The sequence below is a fragment of the Setaria viridis genome, chromosome 6 (assembly GCF_005286985.2).
Source record: "Setaria viridis chromosome 6, Setaria_viridis_v4.0, whole genome shotgun sequence".
Classification (NCBI taxonomy): domain Eukaryota; kingdom Viridiplantae; phylum Streptophyta; class Magnoliopsida; order Poales; family Poaceae; genus Setaria; species Setaria viridis.
In genome coordinates, this window is record NC_048268.2 from 24,111,854 (window position 1) to 24,119,952 (window position 8,099).

The following is an 8,099-nucleotide window of genomic DNA, read 5'->3' on the forward strand; positions in this document are numbered from 1 at the left end:
ATCGAGGAAGCATAACAAGGCGCACCCGGCGGTGGAGTCAACCACTTGGTCGATCCAGGGTAGTCCGAAAGGATCTTTTGGGTAGTGTTTGTTGAGGTCGGTGTAGTCGACGCACATTCTCCATTCGTTGTTTTTCTTACGAACAAGCACAGGATTGGCGAGCCAGTCTGGATGAAAGACTTCTTTGATGAAGCCTGCCGCGAGTAGCTTGGCTAACTCTTTTTTGATTGCTTCTCGTCTATCCTGAGCGAACCGGCGTAGTCGTTGCCGTTTTGGAGTAGCTTTGGGATCGACGTGGAGAGAATGCTCGATCAGTTCCTTGGGCACACTCGGCATGTCAGCCGGCTTCCAAGCGAAGATATCATGGTTAGCCCGAAGGAAACTGACGAGCGCGAATTCCTATTTAGGATCTAGCCCTATTTCGATCAGGGCTGTCTTGGAAGGATCACCGGTTTGGAGGTCGACTGACTAGAAGTCTTGCTCACTGGCGGGTTTTACTTTTGTGGACCCCGACTTGTTTTCCGGGATCTCTAGTTCGGTTGGGTGGAGCTTTTTAGAAGCTATGAAGACTTGCTGCATGGGACTAGGAGATTGAGTAGTCGCAGCAATTTCCACAGCTTCGGTGTCGCATTCGTAGGATCTCCGGAGATCTCCTTGTAACGTGAGCTCCCCTTTGGGGCCTGGCATTTTGAGTACTAGGTAGACATAATGTGGTATGGCCATAAACTTGGCGAGTGCTGGCCATCCGAGTATGGCATGATAAGATGTCTCGAAGTCGGCGACCTTGAATCTGATGTACTCGGTGCGGTAATGTTCCTTGGTTCCGAAGGTGACTGGAAGGACAACTTGTCCCAGTGGTATAGCCGCGTTTCCAGGCACAACGCCGTAGAAAGGTGAATTCGTTGGGGTGAGCATTTCAGTGACGTCGAGGCACATTTTCCTTAATGTCTTGGCAAAGATAACGTTGAGGCCGCTTCCACCATCGTTGAGTACTTTGGTTAACTTTGATCCTACCACAACTGGATCCAGGACTAGTGGGAAGCGGCCTGGTTCAGAAAATTTTGTCCATTGATCTTTTCTGCTGAAAGAGATTGGAACTTCTGACCATTTTAATGGTGTGGGGTCCGTTGGCTCGATGGCCATGATCTCCCTGAGTACGAGTTTGTTGGCTCGCTTGGATGCAGTGCTTGGGATACTGCCGAAAATGACGTTGACGGTTTTTGAAGCTGTCTGGAAGTCGCCTTCCTCATCTTCATCGTTGCGGGCTTTATTTTTACCCTTATCTCTGTTTTTGGTGTACTCCTCAGGAGTTGGTGGTGCGGGTAAGTCTTGCATGACTCGGCACATGCTGTAACAGTCTATTGCGGAGTGCTTGCTAGTCGGATGCCATGGGCACTGCTTTTTGAGTAACTCTATCAAGGTTGGCCCTTCGTCATTTCTGCGGTGTCCCTTTTTTCCGGAGCTGGTCATGGCAGCAACGGTGTTGTCGGGCTTCCTTTTGCGGTTGTGGTTACCCGGATATGAGTTCTGAGCATCGTTATGCCGAGTTCTATCTGTTTCATTGGTGTGGTTGTTGTCACGTCCGCGGTTACGGTGGGAGCCAAACCGTTCTCGCTCTTTGTCCTCTTCATCGGCCCACTGTTGCACCATGACTTTGAGTTCTTTGGCATCAGCTGGTCGTCGGTGACCGAAGTCTTGGTATGTTCGTCGATCATAGAGTCCATTTTGGAAGCACTCAATGACGTCTGCTTCGGAGATGTCAACTATGGTAGCCTTCTTTTCGAAGAACCGTCGCAGATAGTCGCGTAAGGTCTCACCTTCTTTTTGCTTAATTTGTCGTAAGTCGATCTTGTTGCCTGGTCTAGTCATGGAGCCTGCGAAGTTGTTGGTGAAAGCCTTTGTCACGTCTGCCCAAGAATCAATGGACTTGGGTTTGAGTGACTCGAGCCAGGTCAGAGGTGCGGGCTCCATGCATATGGGGAAATGAATGACTTTGGTGTCGTTATTGCCCCCGGCTGCTTGGACGGCTAGCGAGTAACAGCGTAGCCATTGAACTGGGTCTTGCTTACCGTCGTATTTGGTAATTCCGGTTGGCTTGAACTTTTCAGGTAATTTTGTTTTCATTACCCGATGTGTGAAAGCAGGAAAATGGTTGTAGCTGTCGACTTCTCGTTCGCGCCGACTGTTGAGAATTCCTCGCAGATCGCTGAAGTTGGACATCTCGCGGATCTTCCGAGTAGGGCGGATACTTTTAACCGAGTTGGTGCAGCTGACCTCACCAACATCCTTCTGTCGAGTAGGAGCTTTATGCTTGCTTGGACCTTGGCTGTGTTGCCGGGGTTGGTTGACTGCATCATCATTTCGTGGGGCGGCATTTTTATCTGCAGCTCCCCTGCTACCTTCTTGATGAGATGTGATACGAGGAACGGACGGGATTGGTGATTCTTTGTCGAGCAGCTTGTAAGCTTGCTCCACGAGTTGTGCGATTAGTCAGTTGCCGCGCTGCACAAGTTGAGCTGTCGCTGCGTTATCCTTATCCTGAGGCATCAATGTCGTCAAAAGGTTGATTGAAGTGATAGCCGCGAGTGGAGTATTGTGCTCCTGAGCCTAGACTGCATTGAAAGCCCTTTCAAGATTTGTAATAGGAATATTTGTAGCCATCGACTGTCGTCGCTCAGCTCGAGTGGCGTTGCGTGCCCTTCGTTGGTTGCGCTGCTCGGAAGTTTCGATGGGAGGGGCGTCAGCTATAGATCATCTTCGGAGATGTAGTCGATTTGTGCCAATCGCCTAGGGGTTCTGTTCTGGCTAGTACCCGGGTTGTTGTTCTGAGTGATGACAAGTATCTCCCTGTCCGGGTAGTAGCTTCCAGAGCTTGATGTTGCAATCTCTGTATAACTTTCTTCGTGTTTGGAAGTGAGTGGAACGCCTTCTTGATATGGTAGGTTGTCTATATGGGCGACAAGGGGCGAGTCGTAGTCATGGTCGGGAAGAGAGGGTCGCAATCCCGGCCAGTGGACGAATCTGCCTTGGGATGTTGAAGTGATACCAACCCTTGGGCTAGGCCAGATAATGGTATCTCTGGTGAGTAGGATGAGTTGGAGTCGAAATCCTCGTTATGCCCGAGTTCGGCTCGGGGCTAAGCAAGAAAACCTTGGTAGACTTTGGTTGCATTGCGGAGTCCTTGTGGGAGCCGCGTTGAAATCGAAACTGACTTGGATGCTGACTGTTGCCGTCGAGTCCGACCCCGAGTCCTGGGGTCGCCTGAGCCTGACCCTTTGGAGGAGCAACTCCGCCTCGCCCGACCCTGAGTCCTGGGGTCGGGAGTGCCCGACCCCTGAGCGGAAGGTTGGAGTAGTCCGAGGCGAAGTCGAATCTGACGTGTAGTCGAACTCGAACTCATTGACTTTGAAATCTTGATTTTTCTTGGTCAAATCTTCTGGTTTCTTTTCTTGAACGTCGATGATCTGGCGCTGGAACGATCCCGAGCCTTCGGCGATGCAAAGCCAGGATCCAAAAACGAAGGTGGCGCCAGCTTCGATGAAGAAGACGGGCCTGATGATGATCTTTGCCATTGAGTTCGCGCTGAGAAACTTGACGAGTCCCCCTACCTGGCGCGCCAGCTATCGGTGTTTTAGACCGGCAACCCGCCTAGGGGGTACCCTAGGTGGTCTTTTGTGTGGTAAGGGTCGTCGAGAATCAAGGAATCAATGGTGATGCAAGGAACACGATTTAGACAGGTTCGGGCCACTAGATCGCGTAATACCCTACATCCTTTGTGTCAGTTTGTATTGATCTTGAGAGAGATGTCTTTGAGGGGGGTCCCTGCCCGGCCTTATATACACGGGAGGGCAGGGTTACAAGTCTGAGTCCTAGTCGGGTACCATTACAGAATTCTACTCGGTAACGGCCCGAGTAGTTTTCCATAAACATACAAGACTAATCCGAGAAGGATACGCCCATCCTTGTTCTGACCTTGTCCGAGTACGTCCCTTGGTGGGCCGTCCAAGGCCTACTTGTGGACCTGGGGTGTATGCCCGACAGTAGTCGACACACATCCTCCACTCATTATTGTTTTTCTTTCACACCAGGACAGGATTAGCAAGCCACTCTAGATGATAGATTTCTTTTATGAAGCTCACCACGAGTAGTTTGTCCAGCTCTTTCTTGATGACTTCCCTTCTATCTTGGATGAATCATCATAGGCATTGCATTTTTGGTGTAGCTTTTGGATTCATGTTTAGTGAGTGCTCGATCAACTCCCTAGGCAGCCCCTGCATGTTCGCTGGTTTCCACACGAAGATGTCTCGGTTGGCCTGGAGGAAGCTGACGAGCGCGCTTTCTTATTTAGGATCCAGCCCTGTGCTAATCAGGGCTGTCTTGGAACTATCACCAGTCTCAAGGTCAATGGCTTTGACATCTACTTCACTTGCCGGCTTGACCATGGTTGCCCCCAAATTCTTTTCTAGGATCTCAAGTTTTGGGATAGCTTTTTGGATGCGACGAAGACTTGCATCATTGAATTTGGTACTTTTCTAGTTGCTGCTAGCTCCACGACTTCTGTGTTGCAATCATACGACCTCTTCAAGTCTCCACGTAGGGAGAGTACTCCCTTGGGTCCCAGCATCTTGAGTACTAAGTACACGTAGTGCGGGATGGCCACGAATTTGGCCAATGCTGGTCTTCCGAGGATAGCATGGTATGATGTTTCAAAGTCTGCTACCTCGAACCAGATGTGTTCTGTTCGGTAGTGTTCTTTGGTCCCAAAAGTAACTAGCAAAATCACATGTCCGAAGGGTACAGCCGCGTTGCTCGGGATAATCCCATAGAACGATGAGTTCATTGGGGTGAGCATATTAGTGATGTCGAGGCCCATCTTCTTTAGTGTCTTGGCGAACAGTACGTGGAGACCGCTATCGCCATCGATGAGTAGTTTAGTGAGATTGGAGCCAACGACAACTGGGTCTAGGACGAGGGGATACCATCCTGGGTTTGAGAAACTAGTCCATTGGTCCTTCCTAGAGAAGGTAGTTGGCACCTCTGACCATTTGAGAAATGTTGGTATTGCGGTTCAATGGACATTATCTCTCGAAGGGTGAGCTTCTAGGACCGCTTAGTAGCAGTACCAGGTGTGCCGCCAAAGATGATGTTGATGATGTTTGATGGGTTCTGGAATTTGTCATCATCGTCTTCATCTTCCTTGGTCTTGCCCTTGTCTTGAGTGCTAGATGGTTCCGGCAGGTCTTCATGACTCTGCGTAGACTAAAACAATCTATCGCAGAGTACTTGAGGTATGGGTGCCATGGGCATTGTTTCTTCATGAGCTCATTGAACGAGAGCCTGTCTTGATTCCTGCCACCACCTTTCTTGGAAGACTGTGACATTTACGCGATAATATTGTTTAGCTTTCGCTTGCGGTTGTGACCTCCCGAGTAGTTATTTCAGTTATCATTGTTAGGTTGATCGTTGTGGTTCTTGTCGTTGCGTTGGCCATTGTTCTGATTATTGTTGTTCTGGCCCTTGTTGCGATTGGACTCGAACCTTTTGATCTCCCTGTCTTCTTCATCTGCCCATGCCTGTACCATGATCTTAAGAGACTTGACATCAACGGGGCATCTTCTGCAGAAGTCCTGGAACATCCAGCGGGTGTAGAGGCCATTATGGAAGCAGTCTATAACATCGCGCTCCATGATATCCATGATCATGACCTTCTTGTCAAAGAAACAATGTAAGTAGTTCCGTAGGGTCTCGCCTTCTTGTTGTTTAACTTGAGACAAGTCGGTCCTGTTGCCAGGACGCTACACTGCCCCTGCGTAGTTGTTGGTGAACGCTACCTTGAGGTCCTTTCATGAATCGATGGAATTCTTATCCAATGATTCGAGCCATGTGAGTGGCGCCGCCTCCATGTAGATGGGGATGTAGATGACCTTGGTATCGTCATTTTCCCCAACTGCTTGTATTGACAGCGAGTAGCACTGTAGCTATTAGATTGGGTCCTGCTTGCCATCGTATTTGGTGATACTCGAGGGATCCGCCCGACTACCCTCTACTCCAGCTTGGATGGTCTGGCGCCTCCGAGTTGGCTAGGTCTGGAATGGCTGCTGCCATGCTGACTACGCTGGGATGGGGAGCGTTGGACTAACTGTTTAGACTTTCAGTTTAGAGCATATCCCTATGATTCCCAAGAGATAGTATCTCCCATGTTTATTAGTTGAAATCATGAAGGAATGCTCCATTATCTTGAGGTGGATCTAAAATAGAACACCGGAGATAATATGAATTATTCCCCACGATTCAAAACAACTCCCTCTGTCCCTTTACAATTCGTTTTGGCTCTTCTAGATGCATAGCTTTTGCTACGTATCTATACATACTAGGTCCATACACTACTAGAGAACTGACCTTCCATCCAGGTATTTTTGTCCCAGTTGACTTTGGACCCGGGACTAAAGTTCTTTAGTCCCAAGAGCTCTTCTTCCTCCCCCAGCTTCTTCCTCCTCTCCATGGCGAGCAAGCAACCTTAGGGGAGGTGCTGCCCAAATTTTTTTTCCTCATTTTCATGGGTATTTTACTCATCCAAAGTGTTGTGAAGGTTAGCTACTTCATCCTCCCTTCATTTATTGTTATTATGCTTTATTTTATGCTTTAGATAGAGAAAAACTAAGTTTTTTAAAATGAGGGAGAATGGCGAGGATTTTTATTTATACAAGTTTTCAAGCTAGAATTTGATGGATAGCTTGCTTGTTATATATGATTTGTATTAGTTAAAAGAACTTGATCAATATTAGGCATGGGAAAAAATAGAGTAAATGTGTTTTTAATATTTAGTCATTGCAATAAAATTAAGGTAAATAAATTGTAGGTGTAAGAAATAGAATTTGGTCATTGTTACAATTTTTCATGTCACTGTAATTTAACAATAATTGTATTTCTTTGACCCATAATTTATTTATCTCATGTTTATTGCAAGGACTAAATATTATAAACTCACTTACTCTGTTTTTTCCCCTACCTAATATTGATCAAGTTCTTTATATAATACGAAGCCCTATGTTCATTTTTCATGTAATACGATGCAGATGGACCGGCAATGGATGTACCACCTCCGCTCCTCCAATCTCACAGAACAATGTCTACACATAGCATGAATGTGTTTACACTATTCTCTGCACATAACTCAACTTTCTACGAAGTCTATGGAGAGTCACCTCCGCTCCTCCAGTATCAGAAAATAATGGTACAACAAAAGAGCTTCGAGTCCACACACTTGGGCTGAATATCATAAAAGAATCTTCAAATAGTATTCTAAACGTCTTTTGGAGTCTAATTCTCATAATAGAAGTATGCTGGACCAATATCCTCTTCAGGCGAAGATTTGTTCACTGACCTTGACCTAGCAGCTTTTGATTGGTTTTGGCTTGCCACCATGGGCCATGCTCAGTGAACAGATCTTTTGCCTGGATGGGCTATTGTGTGTTTGACACCATACTTCTATTATGAGAATATGACACTTGCTCCAAAAGATGTTTGGACAATTATTTCAAGATTCCTTTATAATATTCAGCTCGAGTATGTGGACTTGAAGATCTTCTGTTGTACCATTATCTTCTGGTACTGTATATGTGGAAGTGACTCTCAATAGACTTTGTAGAAAATTGAGTTATACGTAGAGATGGCTTGGAGGGAAAACCTTCTGCTATGTTGTACCATTATTTTAGGATAATTGACTACGTGAAGTCCACTATGGAGTATCTGTAATCTTTAGTGTATATGTATCTTTATTGTCTTGTTATGAGTGTAATCTTTATATGTATCTTTAGTGAATGTTATGAATGGTGAATGGTGTAATTTTCATGTGAATTGTTTCTATCTTTATGAAGGTGGATTGGTGTAAATTATGAATATTGATCAAATTCTTTATCTAATATGAAGACCTATGTCCATTTCTCACATAATAATTTATTTGTCTAATATTTTTTGCAAGGACTAAATATTACAAACACATTTACTCTATTTTTTCCCTACCTAATATTGATCAAGTTCTTCATCTAATATGAAGACCTATGTCCATTTCTCATGTAATACGATGCAGATGGACCGGC